Here is a 21,147-nt window from a genome sequence, read left to right on the forward strand (position 1 = left end):
AGCTTGCAACCCCATTTGCAAAACCTTCACCAAGTGTTGTGCCTTATGAACCATTCATTAGAAAGCCCCTTAAGCTCATCAATTGATAAGTAGGAGATGATTTCCGCAGCTAGTCAAATTGTGATGTGAATATCAGGATTTAACTGTGTGATTTTTGAGTCAAACTCGATGACCCATGTTTCATGAGTAGTGATTCAACATGAATCCATCTCTCATGAGAATAAATGGAACACTTAGCACTCATTAGATGAGCTTAAGGGGCTTTCTAATGAATGGTTCATAAGGCACAACACTTGGTGAAGGTTTTGCAAATGGGGTTGCAAGCTTTGGGTTTAACTGTGGAGGAAACTCCGTAGTTAAGCGCGCTCGGGATGGAGTAGTACTGGGATGGGTGACCTCCCGGGAAGTCCCGGTGCTTCACCCCTGTGAGCATCACCTAGATCTAATGAGTGCTAAGTGTTCCATTTATTCTCATGAGAGATGGATTCATGTTGAATCACTACTCATGAAACATGGGTCATCGAGTTTGACTCAAAAATCACACAGTTAAATCCTGATATTCACATCACAATTTGACTAGCTGTGGAAATCATCTCTTACTTATCAATTGATGAGCTTAAGGGGCTTTCTAATGAATGGTTCATAAGGCACAACACTTGGTGAAGGTTTTGCAAATGGGGTTGCAAGCTTTGGGTTTAACTGTGGAGGAAACTCCGTAGTTAAGCGCGCTCGGGCTGGAGTAGTACTGGGATGGGTGACCTCCCGGGAAGTCCCGGTGCTTCACCCCTGTGAGCATCACCTAGATCTAATGAGTGCTAAGTGTTCCATTTATTCTCATGAGAGATGGATTCATGTTGAATCACTACTCATGAAACATGGGTCATCGAGTTTGACTCAAAAATCACACAGTTAAATCCTGATATTCACATCACAATTTGACTAGCTGTGGAAATCATCTCCTACTTATCAATTGATGAGCTTAAGGGGCTTTCTAATGAATGGTTCATAAGGCACAACACTTGGTGAAGGTTTTGCAAATGGGGTTGCAAGCTTTGGGTTTAACTGTGGAGGAAACTCCGTAGTTAAGCGCGCTCGGGCTGGAGTAGTACTGGGATGGGTGACCTCTCGGGAAGTCCCGGTGCTTCACCCCTGTGAGCATCACCTAGATCTAATGAGTGCTAAGTGTTCCATTTATTCTCATGAGAGATGGATTCATGTTGAATCACTACTCATGAAACATGGGTCATCGAGTTTGACTCAAAAATCACACAGTTAAATCCTGATATTCACATCACAATTTGACTAGCTGTGGAAATCATCTCCTACTTATCAATTGATGAGCTTAAGGGGCTTTCTAATGAATGGTTCATAAGGCACAACACTTGGTGAAGGTTTTGCAAATGGGGTTGCAAGCTTTGGGTTTAACTGTGGAGGAAACTCCGTAGTTAAGCGCGCTCGGGCTGGAGTAGTACTGGGATGGGTGACCTCCCGGGAAGTCCCGGTGCTTCACCCCTGTGAGCATCACCTAGATCTAATGAGTGCTAAGTGTTCCATTTATTCTCATGAGAGATGGATTCATGTTGAATCACTACTCATGAAACATGGGTCATCGAGTTTGACTCAAAAATCACACAGTTAAATCCTGATATTCACATCACAATTTGACTAGCTGTGGAAATCATCTCCTACTTATCAATTGATGAGCTTAAGGGGCTTTCTAATGAATGGTTCATAAGGCACAACACTTGGTGAAGGTTTTGCAAATGGGGTTGCAAGCTTTGGGTTTAACTGTGGAGGAAACTCCGTAGTTAAGCGCGCTCGGGCTGGAGTAGTACTGGGATGGGTGACCTCTCGGGAAGTCCCGGTGCTTCACCCCTGTGAGCATCACCTAGATCTAATGAGTGCTAAGTGTTCCATTTATTCTCATGAGAGATGGATTCATGTTGAATCACTACTCATGAAACATGGGTCATCGAGTTTGACTCAAAAATCACACAGTTAAATCCTGATATTCACATCACAATTTGACTAGCTGTGGAAATCATCTCCTACTTATCAATTGATGAGCTTAAGGGGCTTTCTAATGAATGGTTCATAAGGCACAACACTTGGTGAAGGTTTTGCAAATGGGGTTGCAAGCTTTGGGTTTAACTGTGGAGGAAACTCCGTAGTTAAGCGCGCTCGGGCTGGAGTAGTACTGGGATGGGTGACCTCCCGGGAAGTCCCGGTGCTTCACCCCTGTGAGCATCACCTAGATCTAATGAGTGCTAAGTGTTCCATTTATTCTCATGAGAGATGGATTCATGTTGAATCACTACTCATGAAACATGGGTCATTGAGTTTGACTCAAAAATCACACAGTTAAATCCTGATATTCACATCACAATTTGACTAGCTGTGGAAATCATCTCCTACTTATCAAATAGTTGTTGCTTCAAAATTTGACATAGGTTAACTTTAGTTCTTCAAAACACATTGTATATGCAACATTAATGAATCTTGATGAGACTTCATCCTCCCTAGAGCTTGAACTCATTTTATAGGCTAAGATTTATTTTACAAATCTCACATCATCTTGTTCAATTAAGTTCACCATCATGCCTCTATCATTCCATTTATTATTAGTGTTTACTACCACTATTTTCTTTACAATCTTCTCATTGATAGGAATTTTTCCCTAGTTGCTAAGGGATGCCACTTCAATAGATCAGGTAACTTGTGACGTCAAAAAATCTATCTCCCAACCAAAATTTTTCTTCATGTATTCTGCTCAAGATGAATCTAGCCCATTCCTCATTGTCAAATTCATGGCAGAATATAGATCGCCCAGTCTTGAGTTGACTTAGGTGGTTGTACTCATCCTTAAAACTCATTTCCTTTTTGTAAATCTTTACAAATTCCTTAGAAATGTCACTATCTCCTAGGGATTCAAACTTTTCATATATGTAGATTATACATCCTCCACAATTACTACTCCATCTGGAATTTATGAAAAAGCCCCAATATGGCCATCTCCCAATTGTGCAATTGAACATTTCTTAAATGTATACCTAGGTTTATCCATAATATCATGAAATAAAGACTGATCCTTTTCAAAAAAAAAAAAATGACTTCATAGTATATCTTCAATAATGTGGATAAATACCTTCAAATTGCAAATTTAGAGCTTTTAGCATTGAACTTCTAAAATTGCTTCTAAAACATTTCAGTTATCCTTCAAATTAGACTTCAATATCCTCCTCAAGTTTCTCTTGGCTTAAAATACTTTAATGATGGCTCATGTCATGCCCAAAATTGAACATGGCAAAAACACAACTACTTTTTATTTGAAAGATATGCTAATGTTATAAATCAGTTGAATGACTTGATGTTTAATTTCAATGGGTTTAACTCAAATTAGGTTGTGATTATTCTTGAATGGTACACTATTATAACTGAATGTGTATAAGCTGCATTGTAAGGTTATAAGTTTGTTAAGGATTTAGACATTGCCAACTATTTTTAATTTTGTATTAGATAAGAAAATACCTAATCTATCTTTAACTTGGAGGTGTTAAAGTTAGCTAATGGGACGAAGATTGTTCCACTTGAAATCTGGAATCAAGTTTTCCATGTTAGGTTGCCTGGTTGTCTATAATGTTTGCAATACTTATGTTAAAATGATATTTTATTATGACCCTTTCATCTTCTATACCCTTAACTAAGGCACTCAATGAATACAAGTGGTGTTCAATTTGATTGCATATATATACATACCCTTAATAGACTCCTTACATCTTACCCCTTCTCTGACCTTGATTGATATTATACATTACTAAATAGCTTATTATTATTATTATTTATTTGGTTATAATTTAAGGTTACTTATTTATTTATTTACTTATCTAATTTAGGTTCAAAATTAGGTATTGAAAATTTATTCTTTATTTATTTATTTATCAATAAATAGTGTCAACCCCCAAATGCAAGGGTAAATCAATACATTTAGTTAATTTTGAATTAATATGATACTTCACAAAAGACTTAAATATTTAAGGCTAGCATTACTAATAATGCTTTTATTTGTTTATTTAATTAAAGAAAAACTTAATAACTCCCACTAATATAATGTATTCCTAACCATCCCATTAAGCAACATGTTTTATTAATTTAATAATGCTTGATTGCACTTACCTTTATTAATCTCAATAATATGAATATACAAATTTTATTTCTATCTAACCATGGCTCAAATAGCAAACAAGACATTAATAAAAAAAACAAATTACATTACCTTCCTATATTTCTATGCCCCACCCATCTAACTTAATAACTAAATTAATATATCCTGCACCGCCCCCCTCCCCCCCTCAAAAATCAAATTCTCAAGGAAACCTAGGGTCACGTGCCCATTACAACTACCACCACTAAAGCTTATGACCAAGGATATAATAATTTTCTTTATGCACTTTAAACAAGGGCGGGTATGACACCTAAGATTTTATTGGTAAGGGGTTAACATGGAGAATTCTCCAATGTCACCCACCTCTCCCCAACTCCCTAGCGCAGGTACTTTCCTAGGCGAATTAAGTTTTGAAAGGGAGTTGTTTAATAAAACTTGCAAGTATTTTTTTCCATTTTTATGGGTCCCTCCCCACTTTTGCACCTACGGAGTAGGGTGGTAGGTGGAAGGAGAGTGGGAAGGGGCTAGTGTACCTCCCATGACACCTCCCAAGCATTAAATGCCCCCATAAAGGTGAGGCCAACAGGTTGAGAAGGTGGGGGAAGTTGTCCTTCCGCCCCCCTAACTTACAAAGTTTAAATTTCATTTTTTTAAAAATTTGATGGGACTGTCCCCTTATCAATGAAGGGTGATTTAAAAATTATTATTTCCCTCCTATAATATTTCAAATATCATTATATTATTCATGGCCTATTATTTTATTGGCCTATATTAGCAAGGATCTTATTTGATTTTTCTCATACATTTTTCCGAAAGAATATGCATCTTTAGACACTCTTTTTTTGTGTAGCTTATTGCCTTATTTTCTTTACAATTTCTTCTATGGTTACTCATAAATTGAGCTATCTTCATTTGAACTTGTATTATGAGTTTCAAAACTAATTGCATATAATGAAACCTATGATTGAAATATGAAAAATTCCTTAATACTATCAAATTAAATAGCAAGATACTTTTGCATGAGACACAATTCAATCTTTTACTTGTAACCTCATGAACTTCCATTATTCCAATTTTATTGTGAAGTACTCATCATGTCTATGAATCCATTATCATTTAGCAACAAATTCTACACTTGATATGATTTGAGATTAAGAACAAATGCATCTAGATTATTCATATGGGACTTGAGGAAATATGAATAACAAAATGATAATCTCCTATTCATCCTTCTAATTTCTACCATGACACTTAATTCTTTTCTTCAACACATTCATATCCAAGAAATTGAAACTACATTTACAATTCAACAGAATTTTCTTTCAAAGTTCTTTCATTCCTTCCATACTATGTTCTTGTCATACATGAACATAGGGTGTTGAAGACATTATTATGAAATATATACATTAGAAATATCTTTTCTCACTACATAGATGACTCACAATCTCTCTATTGACAAATGGAGTAGAGAAAGACAGCATTCACACAACACAATATAATCACATAACAAGTTGGATTTTCCCTCCATTTTGATACAAAAATAATAGTGCCCTCTTCTTTGATGAAATGAAAAAAAATTACATGAGCTTGAAGCTTCCAAGATCATCAAGTAAAAACCTGCAAAAGAGAGACAAAAATGGGGAACCATGGAGGCTCACCTCCCAACCTAGGCCTCAAGGAGGACACACACTGAGCATGGAAAAATAAGGCACAAATGGTCGCACACCTTCACATTCACATACCATGCAAATTATAATAACACAATTCAACACAACACACTACAACCCATCACAAGGCTTGCACATAGATTCTACCATAGAATCAAGATATAGGGTGAAGGTGGGCTCTCTCCATTAGGAGAATGTAAAATCCATGAATCCCATATATTCACATTTTCTCATAAGTACCATGCCCTTTCAAGGCTTAACAATGTCTTCCCTTCTTCATACACCTTCTTATACCTCCCAAGAATTTCAAGAAATCATGAAGTCTGTACACCATTGAACACATCAAATTCATCTCCACACATGGGAGAATTTCTTAACTACATGGGTGAGCCAAACTAACCCCTTCACCCAAGCATCTCTTCCCTCGCAAGGGTGAGTGATGCTTCACACCCACTTAACATAAACAATCAACATGAACAGAATAAGATTCAAGAAGGAATACTCATAAAACTTCTCACATTCAACACACATACAACAAGATTCTTCTCAAACCACATCTACACCATAACAAATCTACAATGCAATGAAGAACTCCATATCAATCCTACAATGCAATGAAGAGAATACCATAAAAAATCTATAAGAAACGAAGAGACACTATAGAGCATGGATGCCAACCTTACTCCAAGCAATGGTAAATGAAAGTTGTAGTAGAGCTCCTTATCCTCCTCCTCCAAACCCTGAATGTCTCTAAAGTTAGAAAGTGGGCAAGTAGTTTTCTAGTTTGGCCATGCCCCTATATATGACTCCCATTTTCGGATTCAATATAAAATGTATTCTTTTTGGGGTCTCCTAGGTCTTCTAGGCACCCTAGTGGTCACTATTAGCCTCCTAACTTAAAGTATTATCATGGGTAGGGTTAATTTTCATCACAAATTTACCTTAGAGCTACTTTTTGACCCTCAAAATGCTAGGTAAAGTTCAAATCTCAAGTTCCTATGATGGTAACCTTTCTTCCCCTTGCTTAATCAAGGTACTTAAGTCTAATTATTAATTAGGGAATTTAAATTGAGATAAGGTGGCTACATGATCCATCTTTAGAGAACATGTCATTTTCACATAATGAGTACAATTGTCAAGTGACACACACAAAATTCACTATACATCACACATGACATGTTTTGAATCTACTCATGAAATACATACTACATGCATACATCTCACATTCGCAAAATAAACACATCACAATGAGATTTATGAATCTTCTAAAGATTCACCTTGGCAATGTCATATTAACATGTGTTTATACCTTGTTTCCCCATTATTGTTTCCATGGTTCCTTTCCTGTACACTTACTCTGAGCATCAGTAATCCAACAAAAGGTCACATATAAAATACACATGAAAGTAAAGATACATGATAATTTTGTTATTCTACAATTCACATATAACACATTTCATAATTAACTTCCTACTTTCCATCAATTTCTTGCACACATTTAATCATTAAAACTAAAAAATATGCATATTACTAAATTCCTACCAAGATAAATTTAAGCATTTGAATCACAAAAAAAATTCCATTTTCTATTGTAATAATGAATTGTTGATTAAACATCCATTAATTTGTCGAATATGCCAATAAAGTCCTAATACATATCAAAATGGAAAATCACAAAGTATATATCATCGGATAAGTGGCAAAATTTATTTTCCATCAAGTATCAAAATATATGTCAATATATTTAGCCCTAAGTAACAAAATGGAGATACAATATCCATGCTATGATGGGCCGAGGTGAGGCCTCACAACTCACTACTTCAATTCAGCTATTTTTATTCACCACAAATCAAATTTGCATTAATTGTGGTAGTGTGTAAATTCAAAATGTTGATATTATAATTAGTAGGTTGAATTTGTTTCTCAAGCTCACATATGATCTCATAATTTTATGTGTTGTTGACTGTAGTTTCTAGACATCATTTCCATGCTCCTTCTAAGTGTGCAAAACTTTATATCATCATTTCAGGGTCTAATAAATTTTAGGTTTGATATCCCTTGTTTACTTTAAGGAATTGACTACTTAAATTGATTAGGGTTTATCAGTCACTATAGTTGATTTCAACTTCTTCTCAGATGTCTCTTTTGTCTTCTCAACCCATACTTGTGTACTTGTAGGTGTCTTTTCCTTAAGAGATGTTTCATTGAAGTATATTTTATGTTGTATGTTCTCATACTTGGTGTTCTTATGTTGTTCACTCTACAAAATATTGATTTGTGCCCCAAATTATTGCAAATCTAACATGTTATCACATTGTTTGCATGTCTAGGTCCAAATTGATTAGTCTGTAATCTATAATCCTTAGGAGTGTGCCCAAGATTATTGCACTTATAACACATAGCTCCATTTCTTATGACATATGTTTCTTCCATAGGCCTACTAGTTGCAAGGTTACTACTTTGATACATCATCATAATCATCATTATTATATCTAGGTTTCCTACATTCATTAGCTCTATCTCCATAAGTAAAGAAGTTATAGCAATGACCAGAAAAGGATATAGAATAATTACTTGCACAACCCTTCTTCATTTTACCAAATTCATTACATGAAAAAAAATCTTTCATTAAATTGTTTCTTCACCTCCTTAGGTTGTTTAGGTAGATCAGGTTGATTAGATACTTCCTTGTTCAGATCTTCTTGTTGCTTAGGTTGTTGGTTCACTAGATCTAGTTCCTTAGTAACTTTAGATTGCTTAGATGATTCTCATGTAGTATATCTAGTCCTTGTCTTATCATAAATGAGTCTTTGTGACATGCTTTTCTCATTAAGATTCTTAGTGCTAGAATACAACTTTTGAAGATGTTGCTTGGTTTGTGTAAGTTCTCATTTAACAATAGTATTGTACTTCTCAAGTTTTGTATATTGTAACTTTGTAGCCTCAAGTTCAAATTTCGCCTTGGTAAGTTTGGATTATAGATTTGCATTATTAGATCCAAAATCTGATTGACTTGTATTTTCATCTTCCATCAAACTCATCTTATGATTAGTGATCTCAAGTTCATGCTTTACAATATCATTCTCCTTCTTCAATTTGGAAACTACATCACTGTGCTTGATCTAATCATTTGACTCCTTCTTAGATTTAGTAGATTCAATTTTCTCCTTCACATTTGAATGAAATCTTGTGCATCTTTAAGTTTGATCTTCAAATTATCTCTTTCTTGTGTGACTACATCAAGTTCCTCAAGAGCTTCTTCAAGTTTCTTCTATAATTGCTCCATATCCATGCAAATCTTACTCAAGTTGTTAGGCCTCCTCTAAGAAATTGTGCTTTAATACAAATTATTAGAAATAGGGAATACTAAGAGGGGGTGGATTATTGTTCCACAAGCTATTTCCCGACTATGGATATTATTATCAATCATTAAGCATGCATAAGGGATCAAACTAAAAAGTAAACATAACCATAATACATTGCAACTCATAACACCATTATTTGTTAACTAGGGAAAACTTGGCCAAGGAAAAACCCTAGTGGGGATGGTATTCACAAAATGGTCCACTAATCAAAAATATCTTGTGAAAGAATTGACCATGTTAGGAGTCTATTACATCTATATAGTGTATATGTCCTTGTTAGAGGACTAGGCCTTGTTAGATGCCTCAACCCTATTAGGAGTTGGTATTACAATTACAAAAATAGAAAGCTAGGTCCACTGCTCAAATATGGATATATAATAGGTATAATCTTTACACAAAAGTATATAGATATAAAAACCTTTTGGATTGTGTTGATATCTTTAATCTTTGATTTGTCCTTTGTAGTTCTCTTCAAAAAGCAAATCATGCAACTATACATTACCATACTATCATAAGGTTTGAACCAATAATAATCATACAATGTATGCATCATAATATTATTACATTATATTACAACACCACACTTGTTACAAACAAAAAATGTCTTTCTTAATACCCAGTTGCTTAACCAATTAGCCTTCAATACTTTGCATGCTTTCCAAAATAGAAAACTACTTTTTTCTAAGTAGGCGTCAACATCTAGGATGTCATCTCAACCAAGTAATTTTTTTGGTCAACCAAAATTCCTTTACTATTATTTGAAGGATTTGAACAATACAAATTCACAAAACCCAAAGAACACTTGCATGCAAGAACCTGTCACAAAGAAGAAAAGGCAAAGAAGAGGTAATGGGTTTTCTCTAAAAATATGAGAACTATATTATTAGACTGAAAAGATGAATGATAATTACAAAAGATCAATCCTTATAGAAGGAGATCAAAAACCTAAAATGGAAACCCTAAGAGGTAAATGACACTTAATAATTACTAATTAACTATTAATGGAAATGCAAGGTGCATAAAGTGAAATATTAAGAAGGGAGAAATGGTCATTTAATAAATAAAATAAAACTAACTTTTTTCTCTAACACCCCCCCTTAGGATGAGCAGCAATGTACCTACAAACAATGCGGAAAAAGTAAGGAAACTACAATACAATGTTGAAAGAAAACTTGGGTCTAGGCAACAAGGCCTAATGAGGTACCTAATCACAACCAAATCTCTATGAAATGAAGAAATAGAGAAAACCTAGTGGGAAAAACCCTTCTCCAAAAAGAGATAGAAAGGGATGCACAAATGAAATATCTCAAGAGACTCTCTCAAGACCATATGTACAATAAAACCCCCTATGATAGAAGCTTGACACTCCATAGCCCACCCTAGAATGGTAGAACTCCTATGTCAATGAACATACCAGTGTGGCTCCAATTTGAAAGAAATCAAGGTAGTGGACAAGGAAGGTGGAACCCCTGAATGTAAGGAGAAGCTAGAATTCCTAGCTGAAGCTCAAAGGAGAATGCATGAGAATCTTGAAATGGAATCTCCAATGGAGGTGGGATAACATGTGTGTTGAATCTATTATCTGAGAGGAGATGTGTGTCCTCTGATATATCCTCAACAACTATAGTAGGTGGCTCAATGACTGGAGATACAATGGTAGGAAATATTGAAGAGTAATCCTATGTGATAGATGAAATCCGAATAGGAGGTGGACGTGTAGAAGTCACAACACTAGTCTCAGGGAAAACACATAAGTTCAAGTAACTTGAATTCACCTTAGTATTCTCTCAAGAAGAAGGAGATTGAATCCCTAATAGTGGAGATGGTGGACCAAAATAAGAGAAAGAGTATAGGTGGGAAGAGTGATCAACCATCCCTATAGAAATAATATTGTATGTCTCACTATCTTTGATGTGCAGTGAATCCCATGCAAACTCAATTGTCTTCCCTACCCCATTATGTGTAATCTAATAAATAGAGAGAAGGTTAGAGGACAAAGATGGAACACAAAGTACATGATGAAATGTACCATCATTGGTGCCAATAGAACATTTCCCACATATAGTAATAATAGTATTGTTCCCCATCAAAATGTGTGGAGTAGGAGAAGCCTCAAAAGAAGAGAAAAAATCTTGAGAAGATGCCATATGGTGTGAAGCACCTAAATCCAATAACCATCTAGAATAATATGTAGTAGTAGTTGCACATAGTGCATGACACTTTCCTATATCTTTACCATCTAACTGAAATGATGATGATGATGAAGATGATCTATGAGAAATAGAAGGAATATCAATGTTTCTCTTCTGAAGGAGATTTGTCAAATTTGAAACCTATTTGGCATAGCCATCTAACCTCTTCTCATAGTAATGTGACTCATCATGATTAGGCTTGTTGCAATAAGTACACTTTAGTCTTTCTGGCTTTTGTTTACCCCCCTTAGGAGGAGGTAGTCTTGATGAACTGTGAGGGCTAGAATCAATCTAAGACTTTGTAGAATATGATTTATGTGTCTTCTCCTTTTTCCTAGAAGATGGTTGAGCTACCAATGCCTAAGTCTGTGAGTATATGAGAGAATCCGACTGAGAGAGCTTAGCTTGATCTCGAGTCAAATGATCACAAAAAACCTTAGAGGATGGCATTGTAAATCTATTATCCAAAGCATTTTTGGTGGAATAGAAGGTAGAAGAAAAACTCTAAAAGTTTCCACAATACTTAGAAAGAATCGGGTAAATGCACTTGGTGTTAGTCTTGGTTTTCTTACAACCCTGGAATAAAGATCTTTGTTGTTTGAATTTCATCAAGAAGTCCTCAATGGAAGGAAAAGAATCTACTACAAGAGAGGTAAGCTCTACCTCAATGTGAAGTGCCTTGAACTCATTTATTGTACCAAACAAGCCATCAAGCTTGGTTCACATATCTAGAGGAGTATTGCAGCCATCACAATGAAACAATAGACTATTGAATACCTATAAAGAAATCGATCTCATGGCATCATCCATCTTGTTTTTCTATTGTATGACCTCAAAAGGCCTTTTTAAAATTGGTTGCACTACATCTAAACAAGACCACAACCCCTTTGACTAGAGAAGTCATGTCATCAAAGTCTTCCACGTGTGATAGTTATGAGGGGTCATAAGTTCTAGAGAAGAAGAGGTCTCAACCATTATTTTAGAAAGTATTGAATTATTTTTAAAAAATGTTCTAGTTTACTAATGTAAATAAGATAAACAAGAATACAAAACACCCCCAACAATGCAAAAAAATGAAACCAACTTCTAGTAGGAATGCATAAACAAGAAGAGAGCAAAAAAAATTATTTGAGAATCACATGTACCTTTTAAAAATACTAATGAAAATAATAAAGAATTTGGATAGGGCTCGAGAAGAGCTTTCTAGCACTTCTTTTGGATCAAAAATAGAGCTAAAAGGAACAAGTTATGTCCCCCAAAAGGTAAAAATGATCATTTGGCTTCAAGCAAAAAAATAGGTACCAAAAGCCTCAAGATTTGTAACAAAATACATTGTTTTTTGTGCAAAAGTACCTTAGTTTACATGCCCAAAATATCAATTTGTGAACTAAAAATCTCAATTTGTGTGCCAAAAAAACTCAATCCGTATGCCAAAAAATTAATTTGCATGCCAAAAATTCTTGATTTGTGTGCCTAAAAATCTTGATCTACATGCCAAAATATCAATCAATTTGTGTACCAAAAAAATCTTGATCTATGTACCAAAATGTCTTATTTTTTAACTAAACATTCTCAACTTGTGTACAAAAAGATATCTCAATTTCCATGTCAAAAAAAAAAATCACTACCTCGAGAAACGTGTCCAATTTGGAAGCAATATGTATTTGCCTCAAATTCCAAATGTGTCCAAATTCGACAATTTTTATATGAAAATGGGGGTTTTGAGACCTTCTGAATCCAACCATGAGGTCTATTTGGCTTCAAAGTTCTTTGAAAATTAGAGACCCCCTATTTTCATAGAAAATACCTAGAAAATGTTAGATATGTTCTGTCAAACCCTTGTTCTATTTTTCTTCTTCAAATATTGGGCAAGTTATAGAAGGTCAAGCTTTGATACTATGAAGGATTTGAGCAATGCAAATCCAAAAAATCTATAGAACACCTACATACAAGAACCTATCATGGAGAAGAAAAAGTAAAGAAGAGGCAAGGGTTTTACTCTAAAAATATGAGAACTATATTATCATATTGAAAAGATGAAAGAAAATTACAAAAGATCAATCCTTATAGGAGATCAAAAACCTAAAAGGGAAACCCTAAATGGTAAATGACATTTAATAATTACTAATTAATTATTAAATGGAAATGCAAGGTGCATAAAGTGAAATCTTAAGAAGGGAGAAAAGGTAATTTAATAAATTAAATTAAATTGACCTTTTTCTCTAACATTATCTTCTCTACTATGCTTGTATACCCTATACCTGTAAACTTTTCATAATTCTATTTGTATAGAGAATATTCTGAAGCACTCTTGTCTATGTGTTTATTACATCATATACTTGCTTCCCTTAACTATGCATAACCTCAATTGCTTCTAGTAAATGGTGCTAAAGAAAAATGTATGATTGTTCACTATTTTTTTGAATATTACATAGATAATTTTCTAAGTATCCAAAACATTATATAATGTTTTTCCTTCTTTATAGTAGGTATATGTTTCCATAAATGACAACCCTATATCATCCTTACATATCCTCCTAGCAAAATTGCCTACAAAAAGATATTCCACAAAGCACTACACAACGTACAAAATGTTAAACCAACACAAGAGGATTTGTAGCTCTTAATGACATGCACCCCTACCTATATCAAACCCACTAAATGAGAGGAATTTGAAAAATGCAAGGCACATATTCTCTACTAATGATTAGGTCAAACTATTCAACAATAATATGCTTAAATATCTAAATTTCCCAATTGTATTGAGCATGGCAATAAGAATCAGAAATAATACAAGTACAAATACAAATACAAGTGAGGAACAAATTGATAATTAAGTATTACTTTTCCAAGGTCAAAGAATCACGATCATAACAAATATCTCAACATAAGCAAATCTTCTAAATGTAGCATTAGGTGAGGTAATGGACATTATTTCCAATACAAATCAAAACTATCATATACACCATTCTATGTTGTAGAAAGGATAGAAAACAACATGGAGCACCCATGAAATGAAGAAGAACCTATAGCAGTACTAATGATATTGATATCCTTAGGTGGTAAAAGAAAACTACCAATCAAAATGGAGAGGAAAAACACCATTCACAAATCACAAGGATGGACCCTCAAGAAAGCAATGGTTGACATTGGGAAAATTAAAAAGCATAGATTAACATTCATAACTTTGTCTATAGTGAAGACCTTAGATGGACTACATCTCCAACTAGCATTCCCCTTCAAAAGTTTCACAAAAGTGTGAAGCAACATGTATGTGGTCCTATGGAAAATGAGGAAACAAACTATAAAACATGTCTATTGGAATTATATGAGGACGATGTAGAACTCGTTACACCATGGTGAGCATTGACAAGTTGTTGACCACATTGTTGTTATTGTGAAACTTACTTATTTTGGTCTTCTATTGTTAAAGAATTAACTTGGGTCTTGTCAGCTCCTCACTCCATTATTATCATTATGAAATTCTAAATATATGAATATTTGATCATTTCCAAGGTCTGCATTGTGTTAATGACCTTATCCAAGGTGGCATTTTGTAAGAAATATTGATGTTTGATAGCTTCAATTTAATATACCTATATATAATTATATATGAGATATAATTTATATGTATGTGTTCATTATATTATAGATATAAGGTTATTGTTATATTAGAAAAAAATAATATTATATGTATATGATTAAATTTGTTATTATATTAATTATCTTATTAAAAAATAGACATGTCTCATGAAGGGACAAGTCTATTTGTGGCTTATGCTCACTATAAATATAAGATTTTGTTTCAATTAAAACATATATATCGATCCAAAAATGATATTACATTTGCAATTGATCCTCATAAACTAACATGGTATCAGAGCCTAACTACAAATGTAAATCGAGTATAGATTTAAAATAAGAATTGACTCCAAAGTATTGAGCCTGCACATGTTAGAATCCATAAAATCAATTATGATCATATGAAATTCATGGTCAGTGATGCATGGTATTAGTTTGTGATATATGGTATCATAAACTTGAACAAAAATTAACCACCAAGTTTAATGGAAAAAAAAAAGAGACAATGGTTTAAAGTGTTATCGAACAGTTATGTCATCTTGTTATTATAAATTTTCTTGTGATTAGTATTGACTATAGTGTTAAATACCAACTGATTTGGAGTTTGGATTAATTACATTGTCATTATTTTTTGTAACATCGTAGCGGAAATGAGTAAAGTATAATAGAAATGTAGAGATGATAGCCATATCACCCCAATAAAAGCCTAAATTTTATTCACAATCGATCCTTCCCGCATGCCACCCATGTAATTAATAATGATATTGCAGAAATCAAACAACTTTTATGCGCTAACATAATAATAACACTCTACCAAAGGAAAGGTATGCCATGAGGTGGAAGCTTGGTCATTTAACAATTCTACAAAGTTCGATGAGTATCATCTGCTATAAATTTGTAGCACTAGCTAAATAGCCAAATATTTGCACTCGGCTAGCCAGTGCCTTCCCAAATCCATTTTGTTTCCCATCAATGACATCAACCGCAATCCCTATAGGTCATGTCAGGGGTGTCGTAAGTCATGAATACATCTTGTACTAGCAATGCTAGAAGCCTACCGTCTTCTGTCATTAGTCACTTACGACACCCCATAACCTCTATCTTCCATGTGATCATTCAAGACTATTCTATCTTCCCTATTTTGCAATTTATTTTTATTCGTATTTGCAGCTAGTAGCCTTCATGAACATATAGTTGGTCATTATTTCCAGGTCGAGCTCTATATTTTTCTTGTTCATTCCTATCAATGCCAAGTTCAGCTTCTAGATGACAATACCCTAGATGACAATACCCTTTTCATTAAAGAGTGGAAGGAGCAAGTTGTGAAACAAAAAAATTCTTGAGCAATGGTTTCAGGCCATCTCCAAGTAATTGTTCAAAGATATTTTCTTGTATTTTGTATTAGTTTGTTTATCGTCCTTGTTATTTTTTTAGGTTATAGTATTGATGTAAGTGATAGATACATAAAAGTCATTGTTTCAAAGGCTTAAGAATTATTTTATTTGCTGTAAATATCATTTTTGAGTGAGTAGGCAGTATTTCACATCAAATTTTTAGTGTTTTAATAAGATAGAGCAAGTCCAACAATATTTAAATTTATTTATTTGCCCTCAATCTCAGAGTCATGAAAAAATTCAAGATACAACCAAATACAATTTTTATTTATTTATTTTTATATTGTTTTGATAAGATAATGCTATATAAGTTATAGTGTCGGAGGTTATATTGTTTTTAAAGACAATACACAATATTTTAAGAAAAATAAAAATAGATTATCATAGAAATAAAATAAAATATTAATTTTAGAAAAAATATTAAAAAATCAATGTTGTGAATAAGAAACTCTATTTACAAACTCAATCCTCTATTTTTATTTTATTACACAATCATTAAAAAAATAGTATTCAATTTTTAAATTCATTGAATATGGTACAACTTTATTCTCTTATTTTAGGGGTCACTTGGAATGCTTATGGTATCCATTTCTATTGCATTTAGGGATAGTTTACTAGGTAATAAATTATAATCATAAGGAGGGATGTGTTTTTTAAAATTTTAAAAAGTTTATTTTTTTGAATTTTTTTAATCAAATGTTTATTAAAAATATTTGGAAAGATCATTTGCCTTCCATTGTCTAAAAAAGAATAATTTTATTAGTATGAACAATACAATCTAAAAATCCAAATATCATTTAGAAGTTTAGGAATGGAGATAATTAAAATCTCAACTAAAGTAATATAGTACATCTACAATCATAAATAATAATTTGAGTGTCATCTCACTCATTGCTTTTTAAAAAAATTTCTTTCATTAATTTGGAAAAAATTAATTAAATCAAACACTTGAAATAAGAAAATGTTATTGTTCGAAATCAAATCTAAAGCCTTACTTTATTCTTTACTACTACATAGTTAGCTTTAGAAAATTTAGTATAACCCATTTTTCTATGTTGCTATCGAAGCACTTTTTCAATGGTGAGAAAATGAAAAATTAGAAACTTTCTATTTTTGTATTTTAATACCGTAGATATAATTTAACAATTCAAAAAAATAAGAACTTCACAAATTAATTATTGTTAGAAACTTTTCTATCCAAAAAATAATGTTAATGCCAATTGCAACAGTAGTTGTAAATTTGAATGCTTTAATTTAATAGAAATTACACTTAAACAAGTCATTGAAAATATAAGAAATTTTTTTCTCATATAATTTATTAAGATATTTTATTATTATACTTTTAATTTTTTAATCCATTGATCTATCTTTTGTTTGGATGTCACCTAAACTCAATCTTCTAAAATGCTCCCAAAGAACATTATCATCACTTTAGGATCTTGGATTGACATCACTCACGGTCCTACCAAAGCTATTGATACCTTTCTAGAAATAAATATAAGTATGACAAAACTAAGTATGGGTAATTTTGAATTAAACGTTTTCTTTCCCTTGATAAATGATTGAACTTTCACACAATCAAACAATTTATTTTGCTTTCGCTTTCACATTTTCAGTGTTTCCTTTTTTGTGTCTATACATCTCAAGCTACTCTTTTTCTATTGTGGCAGATACCATGGCATGTGGATAGGCCTAATTATCCTCCAAGTGTAACAAGACTTTGTTTTTATACATATTTCTTATTACTAATTTGGTAAGTTATTTTGAATTTATATGGTTCTTATTTTTCTACTAGATGACATAGTTTGAGCTCTATAATTCTAGAAAAAAACTTACGAACAATGAAATAAATTTCATTAAGAATTGGCATCTAAAATTTTAATATTTATGTATTAATTAATAGTTTTCTGTTACTTTTTAAATATAATTTAAATATGATTTAAAGGTTTTCTTTCTATTATGTTGATATAATCTTTATTTAAAAAAATGAAAGTTTGGAAAATTTATGTTTTAAAATACATTTAATAAAATTTGAAAAAGAACTCTCATAACTTATAAACTTGTTAAGAAAAATAATATTTTAGATGTAATATGAATCTATAGATATTATCATTCATCAATGAAATATATAATGCTAATAGCTTATGGTAGTATTAATTGTAACAAGTAATCTCCAAATTGAATGTTTAATGTAAAAGTATTGACATTATCAAATTCAGAAATAGCTTCTAATATAATGGATTGGAAAAATCTAAGTAATCTCATAATTATAAGTTATTCATGTTAAATTTAAAATTTAAGAGAAAAAAAATTGTTCAATAGTTAATATAATGGGTAGAAGGCAAGCCCAAGTTTTCTAAGTGAATTTTGTTAATAGTTGGATGATTGATTTTATGCTTGGAAAAATGGTTCATACATGGAAATATTAAGATTAGATATAATAATAGATGTGTTGGAATGGGTGCATAGATATAAGCATAATAAATTATATCTCTTATCAACTACATTTTTAAATATATGTAGGCCTTTGAAAGTTAGTTGTGGTCAAGAAAAGTTCTTTCTCCATGTTGGATGCCCTAGATCAGGTAAGTAGGTTTCTTCTTCAATCTTTAAGTTACACTAAGTTGAATATTGATAGTATCAATTTAATTTATAAAAAAAATATTATAATTTATTTCAATCAATGAAATAATGTGTTCACTCTTGGATATCTTTTATTTGAAGCATTAAATTATATTAAATTTTACATACTAATTATTATTTATGTATATGTTTATGTGTATGTGTGTTTATTTATATACATATACATTTGAACAAAAAAGTGATGAAGCATTCAATGATTTAGTTATTTTTTAAGTATACTTTACAAAGAAGTTATTTTTTAAAAGTTAGAATTTAATGAACATATACAATTATTCTGTCCATACTAGGAGCCACTGCTACTTAAATAATTATTATAGGTTTTTTTTTTTTGTGTTTTCCATTATCCTTTCAACCATAGGTGTTTAAATTGTGTCTCTTTTTTTATTCCATGAATATATAAGGATAATTATTCTTTGATCTACAAGTTAGGTTGATGCCAGTATAAATATTTATTGCCTAGGTTTACAACACCAAATCCTAATATTCATATTCACATAAAATATTCAAGCACATACATGTCTTAGGTTAAATATTCACTTCCCATCACACCATCTTTGTATACATGCATTACACATATAAAGTCTTAGGTTTCACTTAACTCTAGATAGGTTTACATTTCCTATAGATCCATACCTACCTTGATTGAAAATCTTCATAAACATTGATATCCTAGGTTATAGATTAACTTATACCATCATAACATCTTCATAAACATCTATTGTAAATTAAGTCTTCATTAACTCAACTCAAGGTAAGTTTTATAGTTTAAGTTCTATTTAAATTATGTCTTCACTAACTCAACTCAAGGTAGGTTTGATCACCATCATAGCATCTTCATGAAGATCTATTTTAAATTAAGTCTTTATTAACTCAACTCAAGGTAGGTTTGATATTGTAGGTTTGATCACCATCATAACATTTTCATAAACAGTTATTTTAAATTAACTCTTTATTAACTCAACTCAAGGTAAGTTTGACATTGTAGGTTTGATCACTATTTATTTTGTTGTCATCCTTTGATCTTGACATTTTATCATAAGCATTGATATGTTCAAGAAACTATTATAGTATATGTCATTCTATTTCATAGATAATATTAGCTTAAAATTTTTATGAAGAATCTAATATTTATCTAGCTTTTTAAAGTTTGTTTGATAGATTTATTAAGTTCACTTAGTGGGCCCATAACTAGAATGCAATTTTTTCTTATATGATATGCTTGAGCATGGTGTTTATACTATTTTGATATTAGACAAACACATTTTAGAGGATATTAAATAATTAATGTAATGACATCATTATTATATATATATATATATATATATATATATATATATATATATATATATATATATATATATATATATATATATATATATATATATATATATATATATATATATATATATATAATACATCTAGGTCCTCTAATACTATTGATATTATTCAGGATGGGTAGAAAGAATAAATGCGAATCACTTATCAAGCTAGACATGCAAGACATTTGTAATCAAGGAAATCATTTCTCAAGTTATCAACTTGAATGGACACATATTGGAAATGATAATAACTAGAAGATCAAGATATTCTTGGAGTTTTCATTGTAGAAGCTCAAAGCAATTGTAATTTTCAAAACCATCATTTTATAATAAAGCATTAGAATTTTAAAAATATTTTTAAACCTAGTCATTGTTATTTCTATAACAGATGGTTGGAAATCATCTATGAGTTCCAATGATGAATTTCTAGATTCAGTTGACTACATAACTTCGTTACTTCAAAATCTACCAACTATAGAAGATGATAAAATCATGTTTAGTCAGTGTGTTGGGAGATTTAAAAAAGACATGCATGTAACTTTTTCTTCATCTTCCAAATTCTAATCAATCCTTGACTTAGAGAAAATATCTATGAAGTGAATACCACCATGGTTTAGTCCAATTAAAATGTGTAAATGTCATTTTACTCATCAAAAGCTTAATGACATACCTCAAAACTCAAATGAAAGAGCTAAGGTCTTGGAAACTTTTCAATTCACCTCTATCATATCTAGAAAGAAAAAGAAATAGAAGGTCATGAATCAATTAGGCATAAGAATACAACATGAAAGAGATGTTATCATACAGAAAGGTACGTACATTT

The sequence above is a fragment of the Cupressus sempervirens genome, chromosome 11 (genome assembly GCF_028749045.1).
Source record: "Cupressus sempervirens isolate cs-2001-9-10 chromosome 11, ASM2874904v1, whole genome shotgun sequence".
Taxonomy (NCBI): domain Eukaryota; kingdom Viridiplantae; phylum Streptophyta; class Pinopsida; order Cupressales; family Cupressaceae; genus Cupressus; species Cupressus sempervirens.